This window comes from Peromyscus maniculatus, chromosome 5, assembly GCF_049852395.1.
Source record: "Peromyscus maniculatus bairdii isolate BWxNUB_F1_BW_parent chromosome 5, HU_Pman_BW_mat_3.1, whole genome shotgun sequence".
NCBI classification, from domain to species: Eukaryota; Metazoa; Chordata; class Mammalia; order Rodentia; family Cricetidae; genus Peromyscus; species Peromyscus maniculatus.
In genome coordinates, this window is record NC_134856.1 from 2,272,215 (window position 1) to 2,287,746 (window position 15,532).

A 15,532-nucleotide genomic window follows, 5' to 3' on the forward strand; every position below is an offset into this window, starting at 1 on the left:
CAGTACCATGTAGACTCTAAGCTGTCAATCCAAATTTCATGAGTTCCCACTAGTTTGGTTTGCTTGTCTCTGCAGGTTTCCCCATCATGATCTTGATGCACTTGATCACAGCATCTGTCTTCTTTCTTCTACTGGACTCGGGACTAGGCCTGGTGTTTGGCTGTGGATCTCTGCATCTGCTTCCTTCCATTACTGGAGAAAGGCTCTATGATGACAGAGGATTCACCCATCTGATCTCTGGGGTAAGCCAGTTCATTTCAGGCACACTCTCCACTATTTCTAGTAATCTAAGCTGGGGTCATCCTTGGGGATTCCTAGGAATTTCCCTAGCACGAGGATTCTCCCTATCCCCACATTGTCTCTCTATCCAGAAATCTCTTTCATTGCTTTCCCACTCCATCCCTGTTCCAGGTTGACCATCCTGTTCCCTTATGTTCTCATCTCATATCTTCTAACATCCATTGCCCAACCCTCATCTCCAGTTTACTCATGGAGATCTCATCTATTTCCCCTTCCCAGGGCTATTCATGCATCCCTCTTTAGATCCTCCTTGTTAGCTAGCTTCTCTGGAGCTGTCGGTTGTAACCTGGTTATTCTTTGCTTTACATCTAGTATCCACTTATGAGTCAGTACATACCATATTTGTCCTTCTGAGTCTATGTTACCTCACTCAGGATGATATTTTCTAGTTCTATACACTTTCCTGCAAATTTCATGATGTCATTGTTTTTCTCTGCTGAGTAGTACACCATTATGCATATATACCACATTTTCTTAATTCATTCTTCAGTTGAGGGGCATCTAGGTTGTTTCCAGGTTCTGGCTTTTATGAATAATGCTGCTTTGAACACAGTTGAGCATGTGTCCTTGTGGTATGATTGAGCATTCATTGAGTATATGCCCAAGAGTGATATAGCTGGGACTTGAGGAAGACTGACTGCCAATTTTCTGAGAAACTGCCATGCTGATTTCCAAAGTGGCTGTATAAGTTTGCACTCCCACCAACAAAGGAGGAGTGTTCCCCTTGCTCCACATCCTCTCCAACATAAGATGTTTTTAGTGTTTTTGATTTTAGTCATTCTGACATGTATAAAATGGTATCTCAGAGTTGTTTTGATTTGCATTTCCCTAATGACTAAGAGTGTTGAGCAATTCTTTAAATGTCTTTCAGTCGTTTGAGGTTCTGCCATTGAGAATTCTGTTTAGCTCTGTAGCCCATTTTTTAATTGTATTGTTCGTTATTTTGATGTCTAGTTTCTTGAGTTCTTTATATTTTGGAGATCAGCCCTCTGTCAGATATGGGGATGGTGAAGATCTTTTCTCATTCTGTAGGCTCTCATTTTGTCTTTTTTTATGGTGTCCTTTGTCATAGACCAATCTTCTACAGTCATTTCCTCAATTAATATTTTTTATTCCCAGACCTGTCTAGGTTTGAGACAAGTTAACAAAAATCAAGTAGCACAACAGAATCAGAATATAGAATGCCTGATTTTTTTTTTGAGAAGATGGAAGGGTGTGTAGATCTCAATGAATATTAAACATTCTTCCTCCAAGTTACGGTTGCATGCTATTCTCATGCACATAACCAGGTACCCATTGTGTCTTCAGCATAACTACAACAGTTCGTCTTATCTATGGTCCAAGTTCTGCTGTTAACAATAAGACAAAGTCACATAAAAGATCATCCTATCAGTTCCAAGATGGTAATGGCAATAATAGTAGGAGTCATAATATTTGTTTATTTGTAAATGTGTGTTTATATGAATACATGAGTATGTATTGTTATTTATATGTGTGTATTTGTTTCTTTCTATGAGTACATATACTGTATTTATGTAAAACCCTAAGTAATATTTAAGAAATTAAAAATTTTACACCTACTTGGTAATTGAGCAAACACTAAGATTTTGGATAATTTGTTAGTATGCCAAAATTGAATACCATTTCTTACAATGTATTATAACATATATCCAATTTACTAAATTGGAGACAATAATGTCTTCAGGATTATGGAAAAAGATTTTGGGTAAATCAATTATGAAAACGCAGTTGTCTGGCCTCATTTTAAATGCTTTTTACTGAATCTAATACAACTCAGCATCTCCATAGATAGTAGAGTACTGTGTGTGATTCTATCTTGATGTCTACTCTAATGTTCTTTTGGAATGCTATCTATAGACATAGCTCTGATGAAAAGATGCTTGCATTTTTTTTTGTTTGTTTGTTTCAAGACAGGGTTTCTCTGTGTAGTTTTGTGCCTGTCCTGGATCTTTCTCTATAGCCCAGGATGGCCTTGAACTCACAGAGATTCACCTGCCTTTGCCTCCCAAGTGCTGGGATTAAAGGCATGTGCTACTACCACGCAGCAGATGCTTGTATTCTTATACTCCCATATTAAACTTACAGAGTACAGACTAGCATTTAGAACTCTCCCTACCTGCTGTGGGGAAGAAAAACAGGTCTAATTCATAACTCAAGGAATGAAGTATTTTCCTATGGGTAGATCTAGGAAGGTCATTGGAAGGTCATGCCAGACTGACTCTACTAATACTCCAACAGTATTCTTGGAGTTTTCATAGTTATGGTTGAGACACTGATTGATACTCATTTTTGATGTGTTGAACACTCCTAACTTACATAATTATTCTTTGCAGAGGGATACTGGTTAATCTATTAGCCTGCTTAGAATGGAAAGGAATCTTTTCATTGGTTTGCTTTTATAATGAGTCAGGCAAACACAAATTTTAAAAGGGGAGGTGCCTCTACATCCCAGACATAAGTGGAACACTTAAAAAACTAAAGCCTATTTGGTTTAATGCCCAATTTGATGCAATAGGATTATCATTCTCTTACAACAGAGATAACTGAAGTTCAATGAGTTAAAAATAGTAAACTGAAATTTCAAAAGCTAGTTTTTCCTATCCAGTTCTAGGACAAGGTTTTTGATTTGTTATCTTTTGTGACATAATGAACTACCTAAACTTATATTGGATTATAATTCATTTACTCATTTTCTTGTATTTTGAGCTAAGTTTAGCTAACTTCTTCCAGACTCTCCTGGGTATTTACATGCATGTAGTGACCAGATGGCCCAAGGAAGGCTCCCTGATACACAAAGTAGCTTGCTTTTCCATGCCTAGTAGGCTGGAGTAGGATAGTAAGGTTTCTCTCTTTACCATACCCTTTCCAACAGAATAGCCCTTGTTTCCTAGCGTAAAGTGACAGAATTCTAAGAGTTCAAGTTTATCTGCAAGTCTTTCTGTGTCATTGACCAAAAGAAATTCACATTGTCAGCTGAGAGTTAATCTGTAGGGCAGAGATGTATGGATAATGATTTTGATAAAATGTAGGTTTTAGGAAATATGATTTATTGAAGGTCATTAGTGTAATAATCTGTAATAGTTGTTTTCAAGCCTAGGTCTGTCAGTTTCAAAGAAAAGGCCCTTTCCTCTGATCAAATCAGGTTGATAATCCATACAGCCTTATTTGCATCTTTATATATTTGGTGCTCTTGTTGTTAAGAACAAATTTCTGGTGTTTCCTTTCATTTTTGTTTTAACAACACCCCCCCCCCATTTTAAGTCTAAAAAGTGAAGGAGAAATTTCAATACCACATAACAGTAAAAACATGTTCCATCTCACTGGGAGGACTTTAATCATTGCATATTTTCATTTACCTATAGCAATCTCATTCCGTAGAGAGTAGTCAGCACAGTATAATTTAAACCATATAAACATTACTTAAGAAAATTAACACCCAAAGAAGTGATATATTTAATGAGCTCACCAGACCTGATTTGTACAGAAGATGAAAAGTTTCTACAAGTGAAGACATGAAGGGTTGAATACCTGTCAATTTGGTTTCCAATTAGTGCATCTGTGGATCAGAGATAGTGCATGCAACATATAGAGAAAAATCTTGTAGGAGCCAATATATAATTTATTTATATCAAAAATATGTACATACAAAGATATGTATTTTCTTTATTACCATTTTAAGGAGCTTTTGGAATGCCAAAATTTCACTATTCACAGTCTATATTTATATAATTTATTTCATAAAATGAAACATTGTCCACTGACTTCTTGTTTTTTCTTTTGAAAATATTATTCAGCTGGCTTGTCCTCTGATAAATGTTGTGGCACTCACAGATGTTTCTTGGAACTAAATACGACCTCACGAATAGATCTTGAATATCTTAGCAGGTGCCCTTGCCTTGATGGATGGGTTGATTGATTAGATCTTGCTCACTCTGAAGGCAAAGGGCTGGACTCAATGCTCTGTGAAGAGAGGGCCTTCCAACTGAAGGGTTGCAACTGACTGCCAGTCTTGATGCTGTCAGTGAGGTTCGCCAACCAAGGACCGTTATCCTCATTTAAGACATTGGTTGTCACCAGAACCAAGGAAGCAGCAGACAGTAGAAGCTGATAAACCTTCCTCCATTTCTGATAAGTTTTTCTTGACACCTAGGAGGTTCTGCTCACACAGTGAAGGATTTTTCTAACTAGACACGCAAGCTGTTTCAAAGTACATGGTGTGCTGTAGCCTCAATTATCAGAGTCCATATTTAAACCATCTATGTGGAGAGGAATGAATCAGGGCCAACTGGTCCTTTGAGACAGAGGTCTAAGGCCATTCTAGAAAACACAGAGCAGCCAGGAAAAGGTTCTAATGGTTTTAAAATCATTTATCTACTTTTTAAAATATTACTTGCATGAGTGTTTTGCCTGCATGTATGACTCTGTACTACATGCATGACTGGTGCCTCAGAATCTAGAAGAAATCCCCTGGGACTGGCATTTTAGAAAAGTTGTAGTTCTCCACATTGGTGCTCAGAATCAAATCCAGGTCCTGTGGAAGAGTATCTCGTTCTTTTAATGGCTGAGCCATCTCTCCTGCCCACAAAGGATCTAACTTCAGTATTTTTGGAGGGATTAAATTAATCTGTTTTGACTCTTGTCAAATAGAAATAAGCATTTCTCTGTTTTTCTTCCCCCTCCTCTTTTTTTTTTTCAGGATCTATTGAAAGACCCCCGAAGGCAGTCTTCCCTCTGGAGAGACCCTCGCCCAGAGATCACACGAGACCACAAGTCAGATGCAAACAGCAAGAGGCTTTATTCAGGAACACGGGTACCCGGGGCAACACAGTCCCTCAAGAAGCTCAAGAGACTGGCGCGCCCCGGGGCTGGAGCGGAGGGTTTTTATAGGGTCGGGCAGCAGGAGCACGAGGAGGGCGGGTTCAAACTCAGGGCAACTCATGGTTTACAGGGCTCTGATTGGACGATTCAAATGAGGCCAGGTTCAAACTCAGGGCAGCTCGTGGTTTTTCCCCGAGCTTGACACGCCTGCTGCCTGGCTCCAAGTTGTTTTTCTGACCTTTAGTACCCTTTTCTGGGGCCAGGAGGCCGGCTGTAGACACCCTGCGCTTTTCAGACCTTACTTGAAATGGCGTTAGGCTAAGCTAGTATGCTGGGATCTTTCATTCCCCCATTTTCTTATCTCAGGGAATGGAATCCTCCATTCATGGGGAAGAATAGGGATGTGGCTCCATTTCCACCTGGTTGAGTCGTTGGTATTGTTGGGTCAATACCAAGGTCTGAACAATAGAAACACGTTCCCTGATAAATTGGTCCTTGTCCTGACACCTCGGAGATTGTAAGCTTATGTTGAGGTGTTGAGGCACATCCTGATGGGGGTGAAGAGGAATTGGTGAAACTTCCGACTACAGCCACCCCCTCATAATAGGGAGGTGTGGAAACTAGGCATAACCAGCACTCCTGAGTCCGATTTGGGCTGGTAACATTGAGGGCTGAGTAAGCGCCCTCTATAAGATTCAATAGCCGGTCTCCCGTACCGGGTCTGGGTGGTTGGAGGGTGACTGGGGTTACAGCGGCATTCGGAGCCGTGCTTGGGCGAATGACCGAATTGGGTCGGGTGGTAGCCCTCGGGGGTGCTGGAGCAGGTAAAGAGGGGCGCTTTTGGTCAGCGAGAACCTGGTTGGGGCCTATAGAGGCGGAGGGCTCCTCAATTTTAAGTTTAATCATAAAGGTAAATCCCTGGTCCTGTCCTGTCATGAAAAATCTAAGTCCCCATGTTTTTCCTTTAATCCAATCTTGTGCCGTCCCCCTTCCTTTCTGAGTAAAGGATATGTTTAGGGGGTTGCAGATGAAGTTTATACAGGGGCCCTCCCCCTCCCAGTATGTACTAAGCTCGCCTGGGAAACCCCAACAATGTGCTCGGGTGAGTGGGCGCCATGTGCGGCTTTCCCCTTGGGTAGTCCTTTTTACCCTAATGAGGTCCCAAGTGGACGAAGGCTTTCAATAGGTATTGCCAGTTGTTTCACATCCCCATGCTTTACAGAAGTAACTTTCATAACCCCCACATTGGCTAATCAGCTTTCTGTCCCTACCATCCCGGGGGCAGACGTAGAAGGATAGTTGTGACAGGGCTGCCCTGGCTTCAGGGTGGCCACATCCGTATCTCCCGTCACTACATTTGCAAGTTCCCTTACCATCCTGACAGACGTCTGGTGCTCTGGGGTTCATGGGGTCAGTGGTAGGGATGTCCCAGTCCTCTGACCCTGCTGCTAATTGGCAGAGATCTGGATGTAAGTTAGGCCACCATGTAAAGGGGGTGTGAAAGGCGGTCGTTTGCCAGACCGTCTCCCCAGTTTGTGAGATGACCTGCCAAGTGAGCCTCTTAGCTAGGTGCAGGCTCTCTGTCGCCCTAGTCCCCTGGGGGTAGGTAGAGATTAAGAGGAGGGGGAGGAAGAGGAGCCGCGGGCGCAGCAATCCCGTCGACCTTGAGTGCAGTGGGGGTGGTCAGCAAGACAGTGTAGGGCCCCTTGCACCGTGATTCCAGGTTTTTGGTCTGGTGTCGTCGGACCCAAACGGAGTCCCCGATCTAGAAGGGGTGGGGCACCACCGGCTTGTCCAGCTGCTCCTGATAAGCCTTGGCCAGGGGCTTCCAGACCTCCCTCTGCACCAACTGGAGGGCTTGAAGATGTGCCTCTAAAGTAGGGGTGGTGGCAAAAGAGGAAATATCAGGATGGAGAAAGTTTACAACAGGAGGTGGGGCCCCATATATGATCTCAAAAGGGGTTAGGCCGTGTGGGCCAGGAGTATTTCGGGCTTGATAGAGAGCCAAGGGAAGTAGGAGCACCCAATCTCCAGTGCCAGTTGCAAGCGTTAATTTGGTTAGAGTCTCCTTAATTGTTCTATTAGCTCGTTCTACCTGTCCTAAGCTCTGGGGGCGGTATGCACAATAGAGTTTCCAATCAACCCCCAATAGTTTGGCCACCTTCTGACTTACCTGGGAGACGAAGGCAGGCCCGTTATCTGACCCCAATAATTGAGGCATCCCATACCTGGGGAAGATTTCTTCCAACAGTTTCTTTGTTACCATGTTAGCCGTCTCATTCTTGGTTGGAAATGCCTCGATCCATCCAGAAAAGGTGTCCACGAAGACTAGGAGACAAAGTCTATTTCCCAATGAACACCAGGACGATGGCCTCTTTGGCGGGCCCCCTTGTTTAGATGAACCTTTCCTGCGTTGACTTGAGCACAGGCTGGGCAGGTAGAAGTTACCTGCTGGAGTATCTGATCCTGGTTCAGCAGCACTGCCCAGGTGTTTTCTCTGTCTAATAAGGTCTTCATCTTGTTTGTGCTCAAATGGGTCAATGCCTGTCTTCTTTGTTCCCAGTCCGCCCCCATTTTCTTTGCTAGCTCATGGTCTTCTGGGCTATAGGGCACGGGGTCTCTCTCAGGCTGTGGTCCCGAAATTTACCCGGTCTAAGTCCAGCAGTAAGGCCTGATAGTTAGTCATTCCGGCATTAGAAAGCCAACTGTCCGGTGGTTGTCGGACCAAGGCCTCCACTGCATGGGAGGCCAGCACAGTCAATGGTTGTCCCAGGGTCAGTTTTCCGGCATCTTTGAGTAATACGGCAATGGCTGCCACCATGCGGAGGCATGGAGGCCATCCTGTAGCCACCGGGTCCAATCTCTTGGACAAGTACGCTACAGGTCTCCTCCAAGGTCCCAGTCTTTGCATCAGTACCCCCTTGGCAACACCTGAGTTCTCATCCACAAACAGCTCAAAGGGCTTGGTTAGATCTGGCAGACCCAGAGCCGGGGCCTCGAGTAAGGCCTTTTTGATCTGTTGAAATGCTTTCCGATGTTTCTCTTCCCATTGGAACATGGTCCCTGGTTTAGTGAGGGGGTATAATGGGGCTGCCAGTTCGGCAAAGCCAGGAATCCAAAGGCGGCAGTACCCAGCCGTATCCAGGAATTCTCGAACTTGGTGGGGGTTTCGAGGAGGGGGGATGGAGATTATCGTCTCCTGTCCCCGGTTTCTTAACAGGCAAGAGAGGGGTGTTCCAAGGTAACTGGCAGGGCTTTAACACCCCTTGGTCCAGGAGCCTCCGAATATGGGGCTTGATCCCCTCATGAGCTTCCCGTGACATTGAGTATTGTCTGATTGAAACGGGAGTCGCGGAGGCCTTTAGTGAGATCATCAGCGGTGGCTGATCGGTGCCAACCCCAAGCCCCCAGTCTCTGCCCAGGCCTGAGGAAACTCCCTCAGCCAGTTCTGTAGCTCCTCAGGTGACTTCTCCGTAGGTTCTGCCTCAAACAAACGGTATTCTTCCTCTAAACTGAGGGCAAGGATTTGTAGGGGGTCTCCTTTAGGACCTGTGACTCTTGGTCCCTTCTTCTTACAGTAAGCATATTGATCTTTATCAAGGGGTGGCCTCCTTCGCTCTCCCAACCTATCTCCCTCTCTCTGCTGTCCCTGAGACACAACGGTGGCCAAAACCTTTTTCATCTCCCTATGTTGTTTTCTTGTCCCTTTCCTCACGTTTCTGCCATCTCCTTTCCTCACGCACCTCAAGAGTTTCTCTCTTACTGAACACTTTCTCTGCTTCCTTCAATAAATCTGGCAAACCTAGCGCTTGCAAACTTTCCAACCGCTGCAATTTGGTTCGGATATCTGAGCTAGACTGGTATCTGGATCATACGGAGTGTACATCCTATAAGCCTCCTTCAGCATCTCTAAAAATGCAGCGGGTGATTCTTCCTTTCCTTTCCTTTCCTTTTTCTTTTTCCTTTCCTGAGCCAAATTGGTAGGCCTTCTGGCGGCCGCTCGGAGACCCGCTAAGAGCAACTGGCGATAGAGACGTAGATGCTCCCTACCTTCAGGTGTATTGAAGTTCCAGTCTGGGCGGGTCAAGGGAAAGGCGGCATCGATGATATTTGGGAGTTGGGTTGGCCTCCCGTCATCGCCCGGAACCTGCTTCCAGGCCTCCAGGAAAACTCTCTGCTTTTCTTCTTCCTCCGAGTCCCCAGCGAGCGGGGTCATCATGGGGGGGGCGGCCGCCGGGAAGGTCGCAGCCGGCACCGTGACAGGAGCCGCCGTGAGCGCAGCCTTGACAGGAGCCGCTGTGAGCGCAGCCTTGACAGGAGCCGCTGTGAGCGCAGCCTTGACAGGAGGCGCCGCGAGCGCAGCCGCCGGGGTCGCGGCCGGCGCCATGACAGGAGGCGCCGCGAGCGCAACCGCCGGGATCGCGGCCGGCGCCATGACAGGAGGCGCCGCGAGCGCAGCCGCCGGGATCGCGGCCGGCGCCATGACAGGAGGCGCCACGAGCGCAGCCGCTGAGGTGGTCGCCGCGAGCGCAGCCGCCGGGAGGGTCGCGGCCGGCGCCGTGACAGGAGGCGCCGCGAGCGCAGCCGCTGAGGTGGTCGCGGCTGGCGCCGTGACAGGAGGCGCCGCGAGCGCAGCCGCCGGGATCGCGGCTGGCGCCGTGACAGGAGGCGCCGCGAGCGCAGCCGCCGGGATCGCGGCTGGCGCCGTGACAGGAGGCGCCGCGAGCGCAGCCGCCGGGATCGCGGCTGGCGCCGTGACAGGAGGCGCCGCGAGCGCAGCCGCCGGGATCGCGGCTGGTGCCGTGACAGGAGGCGCCGCGAGCGCAGCCGCCGGGATCGCGGCTGGCGCCGTGACAGGAGGCGCCGCGAGCACAGCCGCTGAGGTGGTCGCGGCTGGCGCCGTGACAGGAGGCGCCGCGAGCGCAGCCGCTGAGGTGGTCGCGGCCGACGCCATGACAGGAGGCGCCGCGAGCGCAGCCGCCGGGATCGCGGCTGGCGCCATGACAGGAGGCGCCACGAGCGCAGCCGCCGGGATCGCGGCTGGTGCCGTGACAGGAGGCGCCACGAGCGCAGCCGCCGGGATCGCGGCTGGCGCCGTGACAGGAGGCGCCGCGAGCGCAGCCGCTGAGGTGGTCGCGGCCGGCGCCGTGACAGGAGGCGCCGCGAGCGCAGCCGCTGAGGTGGTCGCGGCCGACGCCATGACAGGAGGCGCCGCGAGCGCAGCCGCCGGGATCGCGGCTGGCGCCATGACAGGAGGCGCCACGAGCGCAGCCGCCGGGATCGCGGCTGGCGCCATGACAGGAGGCGCCACGAGCGCAGCCGCCGGGATCGCGGCCGGCGCCATGACAGGAGGCGCCGTGAGCGCAGCCGCCGGGGTCGCGGCCGGCGCCGTGACAGGAGGCGCCATGAGCGCAGCCGCCGGGATCGCGGCTGGCGCCATGACAGGAGGCGCCACGAGCGCAGCCGCCGGGATCGCGGCTGGCGCCATGACAGGAGGCGCCACGAGCGCAGCCGCCGGGATCGCGGCTGGCGCCATGACAGGAGGCGCCGCGAGCGTAGCCGCCGGGGTTGCGGCCGGCGCCATGACAGGAGGCGCCGCGAGCGCAGCCGCTGAGGTGGTCGCGGCCGGCGCCGTGACAGGAGGCGCCGCGAGCGCGGCTGCCGGGGTCGCGGCTGGCGCCATGACAGGAGGCGCCGCGCCTGGATGGAGAAGGATTATACAAAGAACACAAAACAAACCGACACCACAAACAAGAAACAGTTTCGCTGCGCGGCTCCGGTGTAAAACCGAAAGCAAAAACTCAGATGGGGACACGGAGTGTTTGAATTCTCCGTCCCCTGCCAGCACCACGTATCCTTCTGATACGGGGGTGGCCCCGAAAAACCGTGCCCCAGAGGGGACTTCCCGTGCCCCCGAAGGGGACTTCCCGTGCCCCCGAAGGGGACTTCAGAGACCCGTGGAACGTCTTCCAGGGTCGCAGTGGCGAAGTCCGAGCTCGTCAGCTCCTTCAGCCCCACTGACTCCAGACCGATTCCGGCGCGCAAACAGACAACATTCAACACTTAGACAAACCGACAACACTTCCCGTGCCCCCGAAGGGGACTTCCCGTGCCCCCGAAGGGGACTTCCCGTGCCCCAGAAGGGGACTTCAGAGACCCGTGGAACGTCTTCCAGGGTCGCAGTGGCGAAGTCCGAGCTCGTCAGCTCCTTCAGCCCCACTGACTCCAGACCGATTCAGGCGCGCAAACAGACAACACTCTGACAGGACAGAAACGACATACACCAAGGCCGGCTTACCTCCTGACAGTGGGTCGGTGGTCCCGAGGCGGGGGGGTCTCTAATCCCGGACGAGCCCCCAAATGAAAGACCCCCGAAGGCAGTCTTCCCTCTGGAGAGACCCTCGCCCAGAGATCACACGAGACCACAAGTCAGATGCAAACAGCAAGAGGCTTTATTCAGGAACACGGGTACCCGGGGCAACACAGTCCCTCAAGAAGCTCAAGAGACTGGCGCGCCCCGGGGCTGGAGCGGAGGGTTTTTATAGGGTCGGGCAGCAGGAGCACGAGGAGGGCGGGTTCAAACTCAGGGCAACTCATGGTTTACAGGGCTCTGATTGGACGATTCAAATGAGGCCAGGTTCAAACTCAGGGCAGCTCGTGGTTTTTCCCCGAGCTTGACACGCCTGCTGCCTGGCTCCAAGTTGTTTTTCTGACCTTTAGTACCCTTTTCTGGGGCCAGGAGGCCGGCTGTAGACACCCTGCGCTTTTCAGACCTTACTTGAAATGGCGTTAGGCTAAGCTAGTATGCTGGGATCTTTCACTATTAGGTAGCCAAAGTTTTCTGGAACTCACTGATACACGGATTTTATTTTCAAAGAGAAGAAAAAAAACATTTTTAATAAAATTCCTAACAAGTAAGTGCTCAGAATCATGAGGTGTTACTCAGACACTCAGGGCATAGCACAGCTTTGGCCCTGCTGAGAGTGAACTCTCTTTCTAGATTATCAGAAAGATTCTGTAGAATTCAAATCATCCTCAGAAAGCCCACACCCAAGTCCTGTCCCTTTTCCCTATTTTGTAAATAAGCACTTATTTTCTTATCTTGCTAATAAAATAATAACAAGGAAAAAGTATAAAGAAATGCTGAATAAACATTCTCTCCAGAGCCACCTGGATAATTTTTAAAAAAGGGGAAAATATGGAAATGTCACATTTTCAACAGAGAACTGCACTGAACATCCCACATCTCTAACAGGGATCCTGCAGGGCTTTTTACCCTTGAACACTCTTCTAGCTGCTGCACTAAACCGAGCAGCAGAGAACAGGCTTCCTGCTGGCCCATGAGCCCTCTGCTTCCTGTGTCTGAGTTTATGTTCATACTGCCACTCCCACCAAGAGGCTTTTCCTTGTCTCTTAGACTGCCCAACATCTACTCATTCTGCAGATTTCCCTTAAATATCAGTGTGTCAAGGGGTGGGGCTGACCTGCCATCTAATTTACTTCCCGTGCTGCTATGCACTCTTAGAGAACACTGTTATTTTCTTCCTTTATGCTTAGCACTTGTAACAAGTTTTAATTATGCAATTATCTGTGTGTTAAAAGTCCCTTTCCACTGCTGGGCTGTCAGCTCCACACCAGCAATGCAATGTCTGTGGTGCTGAGCATCAGACACAGCCAGCCTGCTGGGAAGTATCTGACCCTCACCAGGTGTTCAAAAGTTATAGACAATTCAATGAATGAGTGAATGAAGGAATGAATAGCAATATTAGGATCACAATAGCTTTAACATTAAGGATAATTTTATTCTCCAGGGATATATTTTTGGCAGAGTGAAATTGCTGTGCATTAATTAATTTTTTAATTGATTTTTGTAGCACTGAGGATGGAATTCTGCAATCTGTCTCTCTTCTATCCATCTCATAAAGCTCATGGCTTATCTTCTCCCACTAGAACTGGTTGAACTGGAGCCACAGTGCCTCTCAGCTCTTTAGTAAAATTCTTTGACCTTGTGATGGGTGATAGGAGAGGAACAGGAAAGTCTTCTCTTTCACCCTCATCCAAGGAATATTTGCCTAGTCTTTCCCTGACATCAGGAACTCAACAAGTGAGACCTCTAAGTATATGCTCTAGCCCTGTATCCTCTCCATCCTAGTAGGTTTCTCCTCTTCTAAGGTTCTGAGAGTGGTGTTCCCAAGACCTCTTCCTTCTCTTTAGCTGGCCCAGCCCAGGGAGTTCCTGGCCTTTCTTTACTGCTTCCTTCCAGGGATACAGAAGCCATCTTAACTGACTCTCCCCTAGTCTGCACTGTCTGGAACACCCTGGATGTTGAGCAAAAGATAACCAGAAGGTCAGGTTGTGACTAAGTCCTGATAAGGGCCTTTGTTAGGGCTCTAGCCCATCTATTTTTTGACCCACCCATCAACACAGGATGCCTCAACGGTGTAATTTCTGACATCATTAAAAAGAGTGTGCAGAGATAGTTGTTGAGGGAAGTGGATGAGAAGGAAGCTTTTTCCCTCCACCCTCTGTCAACTGTGAAAAATTCACAAAGAATTTTACTATTAAAGTTAGAAACACAGATCTTCCACGACAGTCAGTTCTAGCTTATGAGGATAGGCCCCCAAGACTCAGTGAGAGTGATAGAAAGAAGACAGCCTGATAGAATAATTCAATTAAGAGGATACTAGCAACTGGTCTTGGATGGCTCAATATAAGTTAGACACTCCCCACACCCCAGTTTGAATCAGAAAGCAGAGCATATTTATGGATCACAAGGAAAAACCTATTCCATTCTTTTTGAAATATTCCTGGTTGTAAGACAATATGAAAGAATCAGGAAAGTCTAGTAGGGGCAATAAGGTTGTAAAGGCCCAAGTGACTTTGTGTTTTTAGCTATGTGTGATTTGTTAGGAGATCATGTTGGGAAAGCCAACTGGAGGGCCTAACAAGGAAGTCATGGTTGTTATGACTCAAAATGGCTACCATCATGCTTAACTAATCTACAAACATGATCAAGTGCACTTAAACAAATGAGTAAATCAGAATAACTGATCTTATAAGCTGTGTGATCTTTTTCCAGTAACAAAGAAATCACAAGGAAATCACACTCTGACATAAATATCATCTCGAAGCGTATATCCCAGGGAGTTTAATTGGGCTTTTCTGTTCACTGTGGAATTGGGGCTTTCAAATGTGTGATATATTTATGTAATTATATCTTTCCACACATTGTACTATCAAAGTCTTCCACTGTGTTTTTATAAAATGAAAAAGATAAGAATTTAGAAGTAAGCTGAAAAAAAGAAAATTTAATAATAGGTCGGTTATAGATTCACTGAGCACAAGGTTTACTTCTTTCTTTCTGAACAAAAATACCTTCAAAGCACTGGTTCCTCCACCTTGGAGTCCAGCATCCTCTGTGACCCCCGCTTCCGGTTCCTTCCTTCTTTATACATAGACACACCCATTCAGGGTCATTCTCAGTGACTTAGGGAGATAGAGGGAGATGTAGACAGGGGTCCAGAAAAATCTGTGGATTTTATAACCCTGATTATTTCTATTGAGGTAGCTGTCATTTCCTCTGCTAACTCCTCTCTCAGGACACCTGTGTTAGCTGGTAATTCTGCCTACACTGTCACATAGGAGCCCTTGGAATGTTCTAAACCATATGCCCTGTGCCAACTTTATGGTCCAGCACATGGTTATTCTAATTTTTTTTTTGTTTTGTTTTTTTCGAGACAGGGTTTCTCTGTGTAGCTTTGCGCCTTTTCCTGGAACTCACTTGGTAGCCCAGGCTGGCCTCGAACTCACAGATATCCACCTGGCTCTGCCTCCCGAGTGCTGGGATCAAAGGCGTGCGCTGCCGCCACCGCCGCCGCCGCCGCCGCCGCCACCACCACCACCACCACCGCCGCCCGGCTCTATTAAAATTTTAATGTCCCAATGGGCTGAAAATGTTGATAAAACTCTAGTTCCACCTAGGCATCTTGAAAATGGCCTAGCTTTAAGTTCTAGAAGGAAGCCTGGAATCACAGGTAGCATAGTCACATAACTGGGCATGCACATTCAAATATTGTCCCTTAGTAGATATGATCTATTAATAGACTGTCAATCTGCTAGGACTTCCCTGGACACGGCTTGGTACTATGAATCCAGATCCCCTTTGGCCTCTCACTGGAGTCATGTGATCAGTCACAGAGAGTTAGCACCAGTAGAGGATTGGATTATTCTAATCCTATGGCACCTTCCTTCAGAACAAGCAACTCAAATAGTTCTTTTGTTTGTTTGTTTGTTTGTTTGTTTTTGTTTTTGTTTTTGTATTTTTGAGACAGGGTTTCTCTGTGTAGCTTTGTGCCTTTCCTGGATCTCGCTCCGTAGACCAGGCTGGCCTCGA